The sequence below is a fragment of the Simochromis diagramma genome, unplaced genomic scaffold, assembly GCF_900408965.1.
Source record: "Simochromis diagramma unplaced genomic scaffold, fSimDia1.1 OVJJ01000216.1, whole genome shotgun sequence".
Taxonomy (NCBI): domain Eukaryota; kingdom Metazoa; phylum Chordata; class Actinopteri; order Cichliformes; family Cichlidae; genus Simochromis; species Simochromis diagramma.
Genome location: NW_024386883.1, coordinates 4,491,411 through 4,512,976, shown reverse-complemented (window position 1 = coordinate 4,512,976; position 21,566 = coordinate 4,491,411). Strand labels below are relative to the sequence as shown.

Below are 21,566 nucleotides of genomic sequence, written 5' to 3'. Positions count from 1 at the left end.
GCAATATCAGAACTTGCTTAAAAATCTATGGGTGTACAATCAAATGAAAACAGATAAAAATCAGTTTTTTACGCACACTCGCCAGACACTTCTTTGGGGCATAAATTCAACAAGGTGCTGGAAAGATTCCTCTTAGATTTCGGTGCATATTGACATGAAGACATCACAGACTTTTTGGAGATTTGTTGGCTGCGCATCCACGATAAGAGCCTCCCATTCCACCACACCCCAAAGGTGCTGGACTGAGATCTGGTGACTGTTGGGGGGACACTAGAGTACGGTGAATTCAGTGCCATGTTTAGAAAACCAGTTTAAGATGATTTAAACAGTTTTGTTATCATGTTGAAAGCAGCCATTAGCAGATGGGTACGCTATGATCATAAAGGGATGGACACAGTTAGCAACAATAGCTGGGTAGGCTGTGGTGTAGTTCAAGGAACTACACCATTACACCATCAGCAACACTCTAAACTGTCAAAACAGGTCAGGATGGATCCATGGTTTCATGTTGTTTACACCACATTCTGATCCTACCATAAAAATGTTGACAATGTTTTGTCGGTCAAACTGTAGCTATAGTTTCCTGATCTAAGCTGACAGGAATGGCATTCAGTGTGTTTGTCTGCTGCTATACGCCACCTGTTTCTAGACTTGACGTTTTGTGGCTTCAAAAATATCCTTCTGACTACCTTGGTTGTAATGAGTGTCTTTTTGAGTTACTGTTGCTTTCCTATTAGCTCGAAGCAGTCTGGCCATTCCCCTCTGACCTCTGGCATCAACAAGACATTTTCGCCCAGAGAACTGTTGCTCACCAGATATTTTCCTCTTTTTCAGACCGCACTTTGCAGAGGCAAGAGAAAAAAGATGGTTGTGCGAGAAAATCCAAGTAGAGTAGCAGTTTCTGAACATCACTTTTTCTGAGATCAGACTGTCTGGTTCCAGCAACCATACCAGATTCAATACAGAGGTAAGGTACACAAATCTTACACAGACTGCGTGACAATTAATGGAGAGATATGAAGAGAATGTATATGCTCATCAGATACTGAGAGGAGGTAACAGGTGAAACCATAGCTGAGCCTAATAGACATAACGAGATGAGGAAGTAAACACAAGACAGAGAGAACAACAGTTCCCAAAATAAAATGGGAAGCAACTGGGACACAAGACAGAATGAACTCAAAGTAAACTCATTCATCAACAGTTACTACTGCTAACCAGAACAGAAAACTCAATGTAGAGGAATACAACATATCCTAATAAGGAAAGCACAAAAGCCACAAATAATATATATAAAAACTTTTTTAAAAAACAGAATTAAAGTATTCAAGAAACAGTGAAATACAGTGGGGCAAAAAAGTATTTAGTCAGCCACCGATTGTGCAAGTTCCCCCACTTAAAATGATGACAGAGGTCAGTAATTTGCACCATAGGTACACTTCAACTGTGAGAGACAGAATGTGAAAAAAAAATCCATGAATCCACATGGTAGGATTTGTAAAGAATTTATTCGTAAATCAGGGTGGAAAATAAGTATTTGGTTAATAACAAAAATACAACTCAGTACTTTGTAACATAACCTTTGTTGGCAATAACAGAGGTCAAACATTTACTATAGGTCTTTACCAGGTTTGCACACACAGTAGCTGGTATTTTGGCCCATTCCTCCATGCAGATCTTCTCGAGAGCAGTGATGTTTTGGGGCTGTCGCCGAGCAACACGGACTTTCAACTCCCGCCACAGATTTTCTATGGGGTTGAGGTCTGGAGACTGGCTAGGCCACTCCAGGACTTTCAAATGCTTCTTACGGAGCCACTCCTTTGTTGCCCGGGCGGTGTGTTTTGGATCATTGTCATGTTGGAAGACCCAGCCTCGTTTCATCTTCAAAGTTCTCACTGATGGAAGGAGGTTTTGGCTCAAAATCTCACGATACATGGCCCCATTCATTCTGTCCTTAACACGGATCAGTCGTCCTGTCCCCTTGGCAGAAAAACAGCCCCATAGCATGATGTTTCCACCCCCATGCTTCACAGTAGGTATGGTGTTCTTGGGATGCAACTCAGTATTCTTCTTCCTCCAAACACGACGAGTTTAGTTTATACCAAAAAGTTCTACTTTGGTTTCATCTGACCACATGACATTCTCCCAATCCTCTGCTGTATCATCCATGTGCTCTCTGGCAAACTTCAGACGGGCCTGGACATGCACTGGCTTCAGCAGCGGAACACGTCTGGCACTGCGGGATTTGATTCCCTGCCGTTGTAGTGTGTTACTGATGGTGACCTTTGTTACTTTGGTCCCAGCTCTCTGCAGGTCATTCACCAGGTCCCCCCGTGTGGTTCTGGGATCTTTGCTCACCGTTCTCATGATCATTGTGACCCCACAGGATGAGATCTTGCGTGGAGCCCCAGATCGAGGGAGATTATCAGTGGTCTTGTATGTCTTCCATTTTCTGATGATTGCTCCCACAGTTGATTTTTTCACACCAAGCTGCTTGCCTATTGTAGATTCACTCTTCCCAGTCTGGTGCAGGTCTACAATACTTTTCCTGGTGTCCTTCGAAAGCTCTTTGGTCTTGGCCATGGCGGCGTTTGGAGTCTGACTGTTTGAGGCTGTGGACAGGTGTCTTTTATACAGATGATGAGTTCAAACAGGTGCCATTCATACAGGTAACGAGTGGGGGACAGAAAAGCGTCTTGCAGAAGACGTTACAGGTCTGTGAGAGCCAGAGATTTTCCTTGTTTGAGGTGACCAAATACTTATTTTCCACCCTAATTTACGAATGAATTCTTTACAAATCCTACCATGTAAATTCATGGATTTTTTTTTCACATTCTGTCTCTCACAGTTGAAGTGTACCTCTGGTGCAAATTACTGACCTCTGTCATCATTTTAAGTGGGGGAACTTGCACAATCGGTGGCTGACTAAATACTTTTTTGCCCCACTGTAGGTATTAACTATGTACTCACAAGGACAGAAAACCACAAACTAAATAGACACAAGGCGGGTTCTTCAATGGGCTCTTCCAGAAATGATAATGCTCTTTTCCGATTGTTGGCAGTAATATCATACCAGTTGCTCCAGAGCAGGTTAGGTTCAAATGAAAGTGTTACCATGGCGATGTCTTAATAGTATCAAAAAACCCAATATTACTCCTGAAGTTACCTGGATGAGACAGAATCCATCTTCATAGTACAGGCCTCAGGTGAACCTAACAAAGTGGCTGGTGAGTGTATATTCATCATGCATTTTTGAATTAGATTTTTCCATAAACCAGTTTGTATGTAGATTTTGGAAACAGTTTTTTTTCCTGTGACATTATTCCACCAAAGTGGGGACAAAACCCTCTACCAGTCGTTTATGGAGATTTGTTCACAGAAATTAGAGACGAAGGATAAGTAGAAAGGACAGCATTATTCATTTAGGTGCGAATCCCCAGCTGCCTGGCTGCTTAACATTGCAAAATTCTTTCCTGAGCTGGTATGGAAGTATGAAGATTAATAGGAGTTCTAAGTGTGTTCTAATATTCCCTGTGGAGATTTATATTATGTTTTTGCTTTTTCATTCACTGACGCCTCACTTGTTGCCCTTAAGGACAAACTGTAAATTTTATGCATTGTAACCGGTTTATGTCTGCAAATTGATTTCGTTCAGCTGTAAAAACAGCTTTGATCTCAGAAAATTTCCTCCCTTTGTGATTTTATCCCATAATAATACACCAGGCATGTATTAAAAGGGAAAGTAATTGTTGTTCTGCAAGACATTAATTTATAACACTTTGTGTCTTAAAACTCATTGCAACAATTCTGAGATCATTCATAAGGTGGAAATAAATGCAAATGAAAGGTCACCTTCTTTGATCATTCCAGTGTTTTTCCCCATTATTCTGGCAGATTAGACCTTTTCTCAAGTTGACATTGGGCAGACACCAAACTTAATATACGTAAAAAATAAATAGAAGAGCAAACTCTCCCACGCTGAGAGGTACAACAAAACAAACAAAGCCACAGAGTCATCAATCAACCACCCATATGGAAAAAATATATATAAATCTTATAAAGTTTGTATCTGTCTTGCGTGGAACTTGTATGCAAAGCATACACGAGTGAAAACAGATATAAGATCCCTTGAAAAATTATATAAATGAAACTTGTATGCATTGCATAAATGTGCCTTTGGGTCAATTACATATCCTAGGAAAAAAAATAAAATTAAATAAAACCCTAAAATGCAGTGTGGCAGGATGTATTAGTAACAAAAATCAAAATAAGCCTTTATAAGCAGTCAAACTAAAACAACTGAGTGGAAGCCAGGAATAAGACACAAGGCCCCAGCAGACAACATGGGACAACTCAGCATCCGGAGAATCACTATCCCTATATGTGAAGCATTGTGAAGTGTGAAATATGTGAAGTATTTTGTATTTTATCATGGAAAACAACAATTATTCGAACTGTTTCTGTTAGTTCATCTAAAGCATTCTGACAGCATTTTTTTGTATTATAGTGAAATGTGGATAATTCAGGAAGCTATTACGTTTGATGGTGTCCTAGCTATTAAAGTAGATAAGCAGCTAATTATATATGAGCTAACTAGACCCAGATGTGCCACAATAATCCTCTTACGGGGTAATATCTAATAATTCTAGATCGTTAAGGGCATTGTTTTCGTGTTTCATCCTCTAGTATCTTGTTTCTACCCTTCATGGTTTGACACATTGCAGTATCTCTACCTTAACATGTAAACACTTACATATTGCCAAAAATATCTGCTTATTTGCGTTCCCATGCATAGGAACTTGACTGCTTGACATGAGTCAACTCTTCTGGGAAGGCTTTCCACAAAATTTATGCATTAAATAATTTTTTTGTTTTTTTGTTTATGGGAAATTTTGACCATTCTTCTAGATTCACATTACAATACATTATTGAAAAACACTTGCAGTTCTTTTGTAGCACTAACTGGAGAAGTAGAATCACCAAACCCCCATCAGAACTGAATGTGTACATGCACTGTATTGCGAAAAATATTTGCGCTTCTTCGCCTTCGCACACCTAATATGAATTTGTGTTTACATTCCATTTATGTCTTTATGTCTTGGTGACCTCTATGCACTATGCACTTCAGCATCCGCTGACCCTGCTCTGTGATTTTACATGGCCTACCACTTTGAGGCTGAGTTGTTGTCAGTGTTTTAATACAACTACCAGTTGACTGTGGAATATTTGGTGCCAAGTAAATTTCACAACTTTCTGACTGACATCCTAACATGGTAGCATGTTGGAATTCACCGAGCTCCTGAGAGTGGCCCATTTTTTCCAAACTGTGTGTATAGGTGCTTGCTTTTACACACCTGTAGCCATAGAAGTGACTGGAACATCTGAATTCAATGATTTGAATGGTGAGTAAATACAACTGGAATGCAGTGTCCATTCCATCCGTACAGTTAACAAAACAGTATTAACAGTTCTTTTTAAGATTTCTCAAATGCTTTAAATATTTTACAGAACTTAATTAAGACATCAGTTTAGTCCCAATGTGAAAGAAAATCTTTGTCTGAATTTTTATCAAAGAAATGTTGCTTTATTCTTTGGGTGGACTAAAGTTTCTAATGCAAACTCCTATCAGGTCGTGTTTCTCCTTGCTGTGGTTAGAAAACGTCTAAGAACCTCAAATTGCCTCAGATATTCATGCATAGCTGTCGTGTACTGGCAGCAGGCTCATACCTTAATCCCAGATTAAGCTCTGAAGCAAGGTTACTCGTTGATTAATCTTGGAAGCTGTGCATCATTTGGTACGTATCCATCAGTATTTAACTGCAACTTTCAGTTCCTCGACTGCAGAGTGTGGATTGGATGGACTGCATTAGAGAAAAATGAGACTCATTAATGATTTATCATCATGCGTTCACTTAATTTTCACTCCTTTTATCCTACATTTAAAAATAACCTTCCCATTGATCACTTTTTGCACTTGAAAAAGCAGATTATTGGTTGACTTGTCAAGCATAAATACCTTTTCTATAAAAAGCAGCGCTTTTAGAGGCCAGTTTCTAAAAACATAATGCTGGATGTCAAAACTATTCCACTTAATTATTTTCTGGACTTAAATGGCTTGCCTGAATGGTGCATATGACCAAATCTATCAAAGCCAAAAAGCAGTGAGCCAGCATCTGTGCTGCACAATTTGTGTAGAGTGCTCACTGGCAATGGCTGACACTAGTCAAACTATCAATTATAAACTGTAATTATTTTAGAAATGTTGGCACTATCTGATTGTACTAACTTGTGGTTATTGGATACTACTTCTACAGCTGCTGATAGTTAGTTCAAGCTGTAAAGAATATTTTTCAGAAAATATTAAGCTAGACAGATGTTTTGTGTACATGTGCATTGCAGGTTCATTATTCTGGTAAGTAAATACAAATGACTTGCTGTAGAAGGAAACTGACACCAATCAAGTGGTGTCCATATAGTAGGGCACGGTGTCAGGTAGACTCATTATAGCCTCTGTAACATTTACACCAAAGTTCCCCCAGACATCACATGTTCTCGTCCTGCTCTGCCCGAGCCAGAGGTCTGCAATCCACCGTGTGGTCCTGCTACGCCTGAGCCAGTGGTCTGCACTTCACCCGAGTCAGTGGTCACTGATGCAGACATGACTTGTCCTGCACCGTCTGGCCATCTGTGGCTGCCTCCTAAACTGCTAGTTCTTTGTTTTCCAATCGTATGCTCCTGTTTTTCTTTATGTTCCCTTTCAGGTCCTGTTTGTCATGGTCTGTGTATTTTTTCCAGCCTGCCATGTCTCCCTCTCTGTCACTGTCCCTCACTCTTTGTCTCTGTGTTGTTTCCTGTTTTACTATGGCAGTCCTTGTCCAGGGCTCCAGAATGCGACCATTCTGGTCACACATGCGACCTAATTTCTAATACCTAATAAATCCTAGGTACGACCAGCTGTTCGAGTAAAAAAAAGTATCTGCGACTGTGAAAGTCTCGGTGTGGTTAACAACAGACACACATTGTGCCCATATCAGGGTCTAAACCAATCAGAGATAGTCAAGGACGAGACCTCTCTGATTGGGATTGGCCATGGTCCAGATATTCTTTTAGGCTACGTGCTACGTGTGTGTACGTTTGAAAGTGCAGGCGGATACAGAGAGGTGAGTAGCCTAGGCCTGATAAAAGCGGATGTAGCTGTGGGTAATGAGAAAAGATGAAAAGAACGATTGACAACTTTTTTGTTAAGTTAAAGCCTGATCCACCCGAAATTCATAGCCAGCGTTCTGACACGGAGCCATCAACTTCTCAGGTTATGTCTAACACTGGTTCAGAGACGGCATCAGATAGTGAGCCACATACGATCGACTCCAAGCGAGAGCCCACTGAAAGTAAAAGGGAGAAAGTGTATACATTTCGAAGAGAGTGGCTTGACCAGTTTCCCTGGCTATGATACAGTAAAGCCGACAACATGATGCACTGCATTTACTGTCTTGAGTGTGGAAAGACCATGGCCAGCAATACTGCATTTGTGACTGGTGCTAATATATTTCGAATTGAAACACTGAAAAAGCACAGTGTATCCAGAAAACACATTATATGCTGCGATAAATGCACTGCCCAAGTGTCCCCTGCCCTCTAATTTTGGGAGGGAAAAAAAGTGAACATTAAGCGATGCAGTTGAAAAATTTTGGTGCACCTAAGAAAAAAAGTTAGGCGCACCAGTGCAACCGTGGCAAAAAGTTAGTCTAGAGCCCTGTTTTCAGTTCCCCTGTCTCTGATCCCTGGTTCCTGGTTTCCACTTCATCTGAATTTTGGGTTTTAGTATCTTTGAGTTTTCAAGTATTTTGTTACGGCAAATAAAGCTGCCTCCTTTATTTAATTCTCTTCTCTTTGAGTCCTGTGTTTTGGTCCCACTTTGCTTGCCATACAGCTAGATATAAAAGATAATGCCTTTTTCAAATAGATTGTCCACCTGTGCATTGGACAGTCACATTAGCAGATGACAGGAGGGTCACTACTGCTTCAATTGGGGCCAGAAGTATAGTAGCATCAGTTCCCCTATCATTTGTCACATGACCAGGCAGTCTAGTCTAGATTCCAGTCTGGGACGTTCCCCATCCAGATGCAGTGATGCCATCTGAGTTTTTCTCCCTAAACCTACTTCCCTTGATGCTGCATGATACTTTCATTTAGGAATCATAGCAAACAATAATCAAATAAATCATTCCATTTACTAAAACTGTAGAGATTTTTGGGTGATCTTGATGACCCCAGAAAATCTGTATTTGTAAAAAGCCCTAATCAAAGCAGAAATAGATTAGAATTATTAGGAACAACTGACTGACAACGTCACAAACACCCATGAGGTATGACAAAAAAGATACTTTTTTTGATACTCCTAAAGATACCTTATATATTTCCTCCCAGTACCATGTACTCATGTCCTAACCTCTACACCCCACACACTTCTAACACTTTGATGTCTGCCAGCATTATTTGCTACATATTTCTATCTATTGCATTTGTGCTGCAGTGTCTGTCTTTTTTTTATATTAGTTTGTTTTTAGTACATGTGATTGTGATGTGGTTCTTTGGCTGATATTGCAATTCCTGTATTGCTTAAATAAAGACATGCCTTTTTGTTATTTGTTACTCGTGCTTACTGACAAATTGATTGTGTTTCAGGACACTAGTTTGTTTTGTTTTAATTAAATCAATTACTTTTAAGTGCACATTTTGTAGAAACATCCTTTACAAAGATTCAATAAATCTGTCGTACAGATTATTTTTTTCATACAATGGGGATATTTTTATATTCTTGACTCAAACTATTAAAACTGTACTTTACCAATATAGTGTGAAGTATCCTGTGAACTCTTAGACATATTTTGAAATGTGGACTTGTGTATACATTTCTTTTCCATCACATAATATGACCAAAAATGATCCAAAAACCCAACTCCAATATTTCGAGAAGAAGCTTGTGTTCTGTCTGAAATTGAGTGGCCAGCACAGTCACTGACCTACTGTGCCGTTGTGGAGAAATCTGATACATAAAAAGTACTCATCACACCAATCCAACTTATGAAAGGCAATTCAGAAAGTATGGGGCAAGATGTTCCAGTACATCAATAAATGGACAGCTAAAATTCCAGAGCCTTCATGGCTGCGGTTGTGCAAATTAAATGATTCTTTCATAGCAAAGTTGGTCACCCCTAACTTTTCAGCTTCTCATATCTTACATAATTCAATCTTGATATACATAATATAAGGATATCCACTTGGATAAATCAAAATTAATTCTGCAGCTGCCCATGAACACCATGCATAACAGCGTCAAAGAAAATGCACCATAATCAAGACTACATACATATACAATTAGGAACAAGAAGATAAGTACATATCTCATAATGGTGTCGTTTCATGTCAGTCTTAGCTCCACTTTTAAAAAATACATAAGACTTAAATTAATAGCAAAATATTGTCTTGGAGAACTACTTTTTCATAAAGAAAAAATATTTCTGTGCCAAACCTCTTTTGTGTAAGACAGTGTTAATTAAATACTGGTGTCAACTACCTCCTCCACATTATGGTCAACCTTACTGCTAACAAAAAGAAAGCATAGTCCTTTTATCTTGTACTAATTATTTTTTACTATCAGCAGTGATTTAAAGTGTTGTTATATAAAGGCGATTACACCTATTTAGATTAATTCTAACAGAAATGATGTTTTGTAATTAAAATGTACAATACTGTTGGTGTCACATTTACGTGGAAAAGAACGTTTTACCATGCTAAGCAACATCCTTGATTCAATATTTGAGGTAACTGTTTTCAGTATGACTTTCTGAGTGTCTGAAAATGAGGTCTGTGTACGAAGGCTGATGCTGTCTGTAGGTTTGTATTTCAATTGCATAATTATTATTTGATTTCAAGTTCACTATTGTTGTGTACAGAGACAAAATTACAAATTGCCTCACTGGCTAAATACCTATGGATCTAAATGTATTTGAATGTTTTTCTTTTTTTTAAACTTTTAAATAATAAAAAAAAAGATTATAAATATGTTTTCATGATTGAATGATGATTGAGCTTACATACTTAAAGGATCTCTTTTTGTCTTTCTTTCTTGTTCTTTGGCGGGGTAATAGGGTTTTGTGAGCATAAATCCTGTGAAATGAAAAATCACATCCAAGTTCCACGTCAGAAAGAAGACTGAATGAACAGCAGAACAGGGAAGTAAATCCTCGCAAAACATTTTACACAAAGAGGTTGGCAGACAGGTGACGACTGTCCATCAATGACGTTAATTCACACAGAAAAAAATATGTGTGGGTTCATGAGGCTAGTTTGCACATGTTTTATATTGTTTTTGCAGTGATGGCACCCCTTTTTAAGAAATGGGAGGTGTGTTCCAACTTAAGATGGATAATACTCCTCAGCCCTGATGGGATAGTCTATCCCAGGGTGCTGGAAAGGAGTCTGTCAGCTAGTCAAACCTTGGATTCAGCAGGGACAAAGCAGTTTGTCCTTGTGGGGAACACAGAAAGAGAATGACAGAAAGGGAGACTGATAAATGATTTGGTGCAATGATTAGTAGAAGAGAAAGATGAGAATGAATGCAAAACGTTTCATTTCCTGGTTGATCTACATTCCTACCCTATTGTATGTGGCACTGGCTAAAAGCTACGTGTAGTGAAAAAAGAATAAGACTGCAGATACAAGCAGAAGAAATGGATGGTTGAATCAATGTTTCAATATTGTATTTAAAGTATGTTTGAGGTTTCTTTGTTGCTTTTTATTATTATTATTATTATTATTATTATTACTGTGCCTTGAAGATGCTCATTCAAAACTCAATGGATTTGGGTATTGATCTTGATGAACGTGGCTTCATAGTTTCGAGTATGTGGCTGATCCAGGAGGGAAAAAAGTAATGTAAACATATTGGCAGCATGGATCTCTCAAAATTATTTATCTGTTTCTTTGCCACAAATATTTAAATGACTTTTCTAAAGATGAAAATGTATTATTACATTTTTGGAAAAAAAACTTGCAATTCTTATGTAGCATTAACTGAACTGGAGAACTAGAATCACCAAACACCACCAAATCACCAAAACTCACCAATCACCAAACCCCATCAGAACAGAATGTTTTGCATGCACTATATTACAAAGTATTTTCTCTTCTTCGCCCTCACACACAAGTTTACATCCCGTTTTTAAGCCATAGGGTTTAACATGATTTAATTCATCCCAAAGGTGTTTGGGATATCGTTTTTGAGGTCAGGAGTCTGTGCAGGCCAAGTTCTTCCACAGCAAACTTGCTCATTTATGTCTTTATGGACCTTGCTTTGTGCACTGGTTTGCAGTCTTGTTGGAACCATGGCCATGACCACGTGTGGGACCATCCTCACACTGTTCCCACAAAGTTGGAAGCAAGAAAATGTCCAAGATGTCTTGCTGTGCTTCTCCACTACTCTAGAGTCCAGTAGCAATGTGTTTTATACCACTCCATGTGGTGCAGCTGCTCATTCATGGAAACCCATCACACGAAGCTACACACTGCTCTTGAGTTATTCTGAAGGCCACATGAAGTTTGGAGGTCTGTAGCGATTGGCTCTGCAGGTGACCTCTGCACACTATGCGCCTCAGTATCCGCTGACTCCTCTCTGTAATTTTTGATGGTTTACCTGTTCATGGCTAACATGTTGTCATTCCCAATCGTTATATTACCAGTAAAAGTTGACTGTGGAATATTTAGTGGCGAGGAAATTTCACAACTGGACTTGTTGTACAGCTGGCATCTATCATGTTACCATGCTGGGATTCACTGTTTCTACAACATTTCTTTGCCTAGGTGCTTAATTTTATCCACCTCTGGCCACGGAAGTGATTGGAACACCTGATGTGGCGTGAATGAGACACGGCGAGTCCACACGTCAAGTTTCTGAGACATTTTATTGAATGCGGCGGCAGCTCACAGACTGCCAGCCATGCATACACTACGCCACAACTCACAACTCTCTCTTCCCAAACCCTGTTTCCCCGTGTTTAACACAGCGGGCGTGATTGCGGATGAAGTGCAGGTGCGTCCGAACGGCACCGCAGACCACACCTCACCACACTTGAATTTAGTGATTTAAATGGGTGAGTGAATACTTTTTGCAGTATACTATATATCTTGTGGAGAGTAGTGCCCCCGCACAGTGCAGCCAGGATGAAAGTCCAAGTAAAAATCCAATAAATCCTACAACTCTGTAGTTTCAGAGTGAGTCAGGATTTTAGGGCAGTACTGTGCCACATTTTGCTTAGGTGAGCATATTTTCTCATATAAATCTAATAGAAACTTATTTCCAATATCAGTGAGATACCACAAGCTGTTTTGATTTGTATGCATCCACTAACAGACAAGGGTATATAGTCTGTAATGCTTTCAACTGAATGATAATTTGGCATTTTGATCAAACAAGGCAAGTAAAATTTAACAACAGGTAGCTAAACATATACTCACTGCCTTTGTTGGGTACACTGTTCAACTGCTTATTTACACAAATATTAACCAGTGACATGGCAGAAACCCAATGCATACAGCTATGGTCCAAATGAGCTGCTGATGTTCAAACTGAGGATTAGAATGGGGAAGAAATGATTTAAATGACCTTAAATATGGGATGGTAGTTGATGTGAGAGACGCTAGTCTGAGCATTTCAGAAAGTAACAATCTTCTAGGATTTTCCAGCACAATCACTTCTAGGGTCTGAAATAATGACTCTTTACAACCAAGGGAGACAGAAGAGCATCTCTGAGCTCAAAACACATAGAACCTTGAAGCAGATGGACTACAGCAGCAGAGCAACGCACTAGGTGTCACTCCTGTCAGCTAATAAAAGGAAACTGAGGCTACTGTTTGCACAGGCTCACCAAAATTTGATAATAATAGTTTGGATTGCCTGGTCTGATTTGTACTGTGACACTGAGATGGAAGGGTCAGAATTTGGTGTAAACAACATTAAAGCATGGATCCATCCTGCTTTGTATCAATGGTTCAGGTTAGTGATGGTGCTGTAATGGTGTGGGGGAATTTTTATTTATTTATTTATTTAGGCACACTATTATTTAGGCCTTTTAGTATCAACTTTAAACACCACAGCCTGCCTAAGTATTGTTGTTCACCCCTCTATGAACACAGTGTACCCATGTTCAGATGGATAACGTGCCAAAAAGCTCAAATAATTTAATTAACAGTTTGTTAACAATGTGTGATGCCTCTCACAGTTACCAGATATCAATCCAGGAGAGCACATGCGGGAACGGATGCTTCACATCACAGAGGTGCAGCCGACTAATCTGCAGTACCGTGTGATGCTGTCATGTTGATATGGGCCAAAATCCCAAAGCAATGTTTCCCACATTTTTGAATCTATGTCACAAAGAATTAGGCTCATTCTCAAAGCAAAGGTACTAGCAAAGTAGCCAGTGAGTGTATCTTTTTATTCATTTACCCTCATCAATAGAGTTGCTGTTGCATCTGATCAACAACTCCTGGTTGATGATATTTTCAACAAACTTATTATTTAATCATCAGTATGTCAAGTTAAAGCAGACAGGCTCTAGCTGATGAGACTGTAATATTCAACCTTCCTGAAAATTTGAATTAATCTTACATGACTTAACTATGACCTTCAGAATGCAAAGAGGTAGAGCTTAAAAAAAAACATAGCACCCAGTATCAAATATTTAAATTTACTGCATACACATAGTGAGTTCTGTCACTAAATGTTCCTCTCTTTGTAAACTAGTTGATATGCAATCAATATTTTAGTCAGATATCAGTTTTTCATTATATGATAATATAGACGTGTGTGATAGAGCGACTGGGTTTACCAATGAGGCAAAAAGATTCTTTTATCTTCAGCACAGACTCTGTCTCTGTGTTTTTTCTCTAACCTGGTCTCAGATCCTACACACTCATATTGCCTAAAGACATACGGTACATTTTATCCCCAAATGCATTACCACTACAAATGCATTGGTGAGCTCTCCACAAAAGAATAATACCATAAAATACATTGACATAATTTAATTTTCTCCTAACATTCACGTGTTTCTCTGAATTTTTCAGAGAGAATAGCAGGTGAGAGTTACAAATGCGGGCACAAATAAAAGGCTGGAACACGTAACTTAATTAAAAGTCTTGAAAATGTCATTCTGTGTCTTTATTAATAAAATAAGGTTTATAATTAAGAGCCCTGATTGAATTCTGCCCTTGTCCTGAAGACGGCGTACTGAATTTAAAACATTTGCCAATTTTACTGCAAAATATAACTAGAAAAAATTGCATTTCCTGCGAAAATGCAGTGTGGATGCTGTAAAGCTGAAGCTGTCTGCTGAAGATAGTTGAAAATAGCTGAAGAAGCTGAAGAAATCAAAGCCAGTTTTTAAAAAGTTGTTGAAATTTTAATAACTTTGCAGAACAACATCAAGTTAACAAAAATGAAATAACTTAGCAGAAATGCAATAACTTAGAAGAAACATAACAATTCAGCAGAAATGTTGTAATTTACCAGAAGCTATAACTTAGCAGAAATGTAATAATTTAGAATAACATAACTTAGCAGAAATGATGCAGTGGGGCAAAAAAGTATTTAGTCAGCCACCGATTGTGCAAGTTCCCCCACCTAAAATGATGACAGAGGTCAGTAATTTGCACCAGAGGTACACTGCAACTGTGAGAGACAGAATGTGAAAAAAAAATCCATGAATCCACATGGTAGGATTTGTAAAGAATTTATTCGTAAATCAGGGTGGAAAATAAGTATTTGGTTAATAACAAAAATACAACTCAATACTTTGTAACATAACCTTTGTTGGCAATAACAGAGGTCAAATGTTTACTATAGGTCTTTACCAGGTTTGCACACACAGTAGCTGGTATTTTGGCCCATTCCTCCATGCAGATCTTCTCGAGAGCAGTGATGTTTTGGGGCTGTCGCCGAGCAACACGGACTTTCAACTCCCGCCACAGATTTTCTATGGGGTTGAGGTCTGGAGACTGGCTAGGCCACTCCAGGACTTTCAAATGCTTCTTACGGAGCCACTCCTTTGTTGCCCGGGCAGTGTGTTTTGGATCATTGTCATATTGGAAGACCCAGCCTCGTTTCATCTTCAAAATTCTCACTGATGGAAGGAGGTTTTGGCTCAAAATCTCACGATACATGGCCCCATTCATTCTGTCCTTAACACGGATCAGTCGTCCTGTCCCCTTGGCAGAAAAACAGCCCCATAGCATGATGTTTCCACCCCCATGCTTCACAGTAGGTATGGTGTTCTTGGGATGCAACTCAGTATTCTTCTTCCTCCAAACACGACGAGTTGAGTTTATACCAAAAAGTTCTACTTTGGTTTCATCTGACCACATGACATTCTCCCAATCCTCTGCTGTATCATCCATGTGCTCTCTGGCAAACTTCAGACGGGCCTGGACATGCACTGGCTTCAGTAGCGGAACACGTCTGGCACTGCGGGATTTGATTCCCTGCCGTTGTAGTGTGTTACTGATGGTGACCTTTGTTACTTTGGTCCCAGCTCTCTGCAGGTCATTCACCAGGTCCCCCCGTGTGGTTCTGGGATCTTTGCTCACTGTTCTCATGATCATTTTGACCCCACGGGATGAGATCTTGCATGGAGCCCCAGATCGAGGGAGATTATCAGTGGTCTTGTATGTCTTCCATTTTCTGATGATTGCTCCCACAGTTGATTTTTTCACACCAAGCTGCTTGCCTATTGTAGATTCACTCTTCCCAGTCTGGTGCAGGTCTACAATACTTTTCCTGGTGTCCTTCGAAAGCTCTTTGGTCTTGGCCATGGCGGAGTTTGGAGTCTGACTGTTTGAGGCTGTGGACAGGTGTCTTTTATACAGATGATGAGTTCAAACAGGTGCCATTCATACAGGTAACGAGTGGGGGACAGAAAAGCTTCGTACAGAAGACGTTACAGGTCTGTGAGAGCCAGAGATTTTCCTTGTTTGAGGTGACCAAATACTTATTTTCCACCCTAATTTACGAATAAATTCTTTACAAATCCTACCATGTGAATTCATGGATTTTTTTTTTCACATTCTGTCTCTCACAGTTGAAGTGTACCTCTGGTGCAAATTACTGACCTCTGTCATCATTTTAAGTGGGGGAACTTGCACAACCGGTGGCTGACTAAATACTTTTTTGCCCCACTGTATAATTTATTAGAAAATTAATAACTTGGCAGAAATATTACAACTTATCAGAACTGCTATAATTTTGCAGAAATGTAATTATTAGGAAAAAACTGTAAACATATAAAAGCTGAAAATGATGAAGTAACCTCAAAGTTACTTGTTTAACTGTGAAAAATGACCAGAAACATTAGAAAAGGAAGAAAACCAATTCAATTAAATTTATATAGCGCCAATTCACAACAAAAGTCATAGATACAGAGAAAACCCCAACAATCATATGACCCCCTATGAGCAAGCACTTTGGCAACAGTGGGAAGGAAAAACTCCCTTTTAACAGGAAGAAACCTCCAGCAGAACCAGGCTCAGGGAGGGGCAGCCATCTGCTGCGACCGGTTGGGGTGAGAGAAGGAAGACAGGAATACCAGCCAGCAGATAAACTGATGTGAAACAAAACCAAAGTAAAATTGCAGAATTTACACAGTTGGTGAAATGTAAAAATGGCAACAAAAAACCCCCAAACAAACAAACAAACAAACAAAAACACAAAACAACATTTAGTTAATAAATGCACAAGATGATTCGATGATAAATATGGTACCAATCTACAAAATACTGTTGAAATGAAGTCCACATTGTGATATATTTGAGGTGTGGAGAGTCACACAGCTAAACAATCGATGTGCATATTTAAAGAATCAAATAAAGAACATTGTTGTGGAATAAATTACAGTGAAAAATAATCACTGCCCTGCGTTAGAGAGTGACTTATGATGAGGTATTAATTGGCTTAACTTTACCTCTAACAGCTTTTCACATAGTGCTGTGACCAGGGTGAAATCCATCATAAAGTAACTGTAAACAGTAGAACCATTAGCATGAATGTTATGGTTCTACTCTGATCAAAACTCAAGTCAGCTGTGTGACCTGATATAAAATGATAAAGAGGAACACATATAAATGGATGTGACCTTTATGAATTTTTCAAAATGACTTTATATGTCTGACCCATTATCTATATATATTAGAGCAGCGGTCCCCAACCCCCGGGCCTCGGACCGGTACCGGTCCCCGAGTCGTTTGGTACCGGGCCGCGAGAGTTGAGGCTCAGGTGTGAAATCTATAGTTTTCAGGGTTTTTGTCGGTTTTCAGCATTATTTTGTTATCGTTTTTATCGTTTACTCGGTTTTCCTTGGTCTTTTCACGTGTGTCATGAATAAATTTTCTTTTTTTCGGTACCAGTACTAGTTTTATTTTGTTGTATTTATCCGCGACACCTTAAAGGCCGGTCCATGAAAATATTGTCGGGCATAAACCAGTCCGTGGCGCAAAAAAGGTTGGGGACCACTGTATTAGAGCAGATGTGGAAAACCACTGTTAGACCTACTCTATACTAATGTAGTTACTGACACCCCATACTAAGGCAGGATTCATACAAACACACATTATTTATTCTCTTAAACACTTCTTTTTTCACAATTTGAGATTGTGTAATTTCTATAAATAATACGTGTAATGGTTCAATAGATATAGTTATTTAAATGTCTATAATAATCACACGATCATTTTTGTACATCCTACAATTCAAGATTTAGAGCTGTGTGTCTGTATGAATTCAGCTTGCTATACTTATAGACTTAGATATATTAATCCACTATTTACCCAAACAAGTTAAATTGTTTGGGTAAATAGATTGGGTTTGTCCTACAAAATAATTATTCAACAATAAAAAAAAAACCCACAAAAAACATCTGCACATTAATCCAGAGTTCAGTTTCATATGTCTGATATTGTTTGTTAAATCTGGTGACACAAACACAGTCAAAAATTCATTGCTAACGTGACATGTGGTCCTTTTTGCCTTTGACCAATGATATGCTGGTTACTTGGAGCGGTTTAGTATTTGCTGTCACAGAGGAATGTTAACCATAAATCCAAAAGACAAAACTGAAAAAAATATGTTAATTGCAAACATGTTTTTGCTTAGTAAAAGGATTGAAATTACATGGAAACTGTCACCTTAAAGCCTCATTGTAAATATCATCACAAACAGATGTTTTCCACACAGTTAACAAAGCTCCACCACATCCGATCACTGCATATAAATCTAAAAGAAAACAAAAAAAGAATAAAAAATAAATAAAATTAACACAAGGGAAGACTTTTGACTTAATAACTAAGCTTAAAATAAGTGTTACCTTTGAATATTTGTGGGAAAAATCTGATGCTACCCCAAGAATACAAAGCCACACTGGAAACAATGACAGGCTTGCAGCCCTCTGTCTTCCTGGAGTGAGGTGCCTGATCAGTAGCAGTGAGTTGACAGAAGTCGGTGTCTGTAAGAGTGGCCAAACACTGATACTCTGTCCACTTGTGTAGAGTCTAAGAAGCTGGAATGCAGGCACACTGTACGAGCTCGTTCTAAAAAATACAGAAAAAGGAAGATTTTATTTATGTTAAGGCCTAAAAACTACAAATAAGTTATACAATGAACAATGTTGAAATACCTTATAGGTGCTGCAGGCCACATAACCAGAATCCAGAGCAATCTCACACTCACATGATGGTGAGGAAAGACATGAGCTCTGCAATGAGGTTTGAATGTCTCAGTTGGGACACTGAAGAACTCAGAAGACAGCAATACCTGCACAGAGAGACAGAGTAGAAAAAGCATAGATTTGTAATCCATAATGTGAATTAAAACTCAAAAAGTGTCAACAAGTATAATCATTTGACTGTGAAATTATTTGTGCAATAAACAGGATTTAAATTAATCAATTGGATTAAAAACACTGACATTTTTTATCAAAGATAATGAATCATACCTCTCTCTGCTCTGAGGATCACTGAGGATCTCTGACAGGAAATACAGTTTCCTCAGTAGGAGTCATCATTGATGGTCTCAGAGGTGTGCAGTGTGGCAGCATGATGATGGTCTCCAGATCAGGCAGGAGGTCAGGTGATGGGTGTGTCATCTTCTCCATTGAAGACATACTGGTATGGCAGTTCATAAAACAGCAGTCTCTGTGTGGCATGTAGTTATCTGTGCAGTCCAGCACTGATGGATCAGGTTTGGCTCAGCAGTTCATGAAGATGGTGTTAAGATGTTGTTGTTTCAGCTGAGGATGGTGAAGTTTGAAGGTTTTCCCACAAAGGAAACAGGACTGTGTGTGCCCTGTCTGAAAAAAATACATCTACAAAACATAAAGTGCTTTTAACACCACCCACCCACCCATCTCAGCCCCCAAGTGTCTATGTAATGCTGGTATCGGGTGTCAGGTACTAAATCTAATTAGTGCGTCAGAAAGCGGGGACTACACCTAAAGCCCCCGCTTTCTGATGTCTTTGTTTATTAGCAGCTTTTTCCAGCTGCTCAGAGAATTCTGACCTGGCCTTGATCCACCCAAACCCAAACCCACCCGGATAAAGGCCAAGTCAGAAAATGGATGCAGAAACTTTCCATGTACTTCTAAATCAGTTTTTATACATATTCTGTAAGCTGTAAAAATGTTTTTCTCTACATAATGTATAATTATAGACATCTCTGGTAGCCTAAAGATAGTTTAAAACTTTTGTCTCTCTTCTCCATAACGTTTAGTGATGTAACATTTTTTTTTCTGTCTAAATTCTACACTTTCTTTATATAGGTTAGAAACATATGACCTCATGTAAGCTTTATGTTTCTCTCTGAATTCAGCACAAGTTCTGTAATTTCTTGTTATTCGTTCCTTCTGCTGTTCTCGGAACACGGGAGATTCTCTATATGTTCTTGTTATTCGTTCCTTCTGCTTTTCTCTGAATAAAGGATTGTCTTTATACATCCTTATGACACGTTCTCTTTTTCTCTCTCTAATTTTAGCACTTTCTCTATAGAGCCTTCTCATTTGCTCCTTCTGTTTTTCCTTAAAATCATCTCTTTCCTTATAGATCTTTCTCAAATGCTCTCTCTGTTTCTCTCTGTATGTGGCATTTAGTTTATACAAATTACTTTTGTACCAACTCTTCTTCTGTCTGTGATCAGGATCATTAGACATCTGCCTTTCTTTCTTTTTCTGATTTTCCTTTCTTTTTGGTAGTTTTTGTTGAGCCAATAGTCTTCTCTTTATTTTTTTCCTTTCTTGTTTACTATATTTCAGCTGTTTATGTGAAAATTCCTGTGTTATCTTAGTTGAACAGGAGGCAGCGGTTGGATCATTCTGAGGAACAGAATCTGATGTTACCCGAGTTTCTCTCACAGAAGATGCAGATGTTTCTTTTTCTAAATACTCAGAAGGAAGATGGTTACTTTCAGTAGCAGCTGTCTCATTTGAAGAATCCACTCTGGATGACGTCACTTCAGTGGTTAAAGTGTCTCTCACAGTCTTCTGTGTCTGCTCAGTGGATGTCTGGGAGTTTAATTCATGAACAGGTTCATTTAAATCTTGTGCTGGAGCACTTGTAGCGCATTGTCTGTATTCGGCATCTCTTTGGTAAGCAGCGTTTTCACTGTGAAACTCAACAGGCTGTATCTCATAAGCGCAGGATGGTGCGATGCTAAACATTCGGTACAAACGTTTGATCCTGTCAATCATGTCGTTAAGACGTGTGAATTTTAACATAACTGCAGTTCCACCACTTACACTTAGCGACAATGGCATTCCTGTAGACTTACGTGGGTGAGGGTCAAAATATGCGTATTCACCAGAAGTCAGCCTGCAAACTGCGATGACCGTTCCTCCCATGACTAGCAAAGCGTAGCGAAACTCTGAAGCCAAACACTGTAGTCCCTGTTCAAGGCTCGGAAAGTGATCTGTACCATCAAATGTGCCATAATGAGCAAACTGAGACATGTCGACTTGATACTCGTGTCTGCGGCTGGTGACAACTGTGGGAAGTTCATCGCAGGCTAGAAACACGCTGTTCACAAACCTCTTTCTGGCATCTGAATACACGGCATGGCCTTTGTCCAACACACGGTTAAGATCTGCTCTGGTAATGAATTCATCCTCGTGTAAGAATGAGAGGAAAACCAAACTGTTCGCCATGCATTGCTGATTCCGGTACTTTCCATACCTAGGAGAGGCCTGGCTTCGGGATGCACAGATGCTACTCACTCGTGGACGACTTTCACTGTTTGTAACCTGTACATGAGATGGTCCTGGAGCTTCTCCATCATGCTGCGTTTGCACAGTTACCTGGGGTTCAGTCTGGATTACCTGCTGTACTTTAGCATTTGGCACAGATGATAATAATAATAATAATACATTTTATTTAAATAGCGCCTTTCAAAGCACCCAAGGACACTGTACAACAGATAAAAACTGGAAATATACACAATGATAAAAATAAAAGATGAAAGTTAAAACATACAG

General features: G+C 39.1%; 1 long non-coding RNA gene across 2 annotated transcripts; it reads right to left on the bottom strand.

Annotated features, from left to right (window-relative positions):
• Window positions 1-17,463: 17,463 nt before the first annotated feature.
• LOC120734384 lies at window positions 17,464-19,587 on the bottom strand. Of its 2 annotated transcripts, none has more exons than XR_005696003.1 (4): window positions 19,041-19,587; window positions 18,723-18,859; window positions 18,414-18,636; window positions 17,464-18,322 (listed from the first exon to the last, which is right to left on the bottom strand). It is a non-coding gene; the product is annotated as an uncharacterized LOC120734384 (long non-coding RNA). The 2 variants fall into 2 exon arrangements; XR_005696004.1 differs by having other exon boundaries at window positions 18,414-18,630.
• Window positions 19,588-21,566: the final 1,979 nt, after the last annotated feature.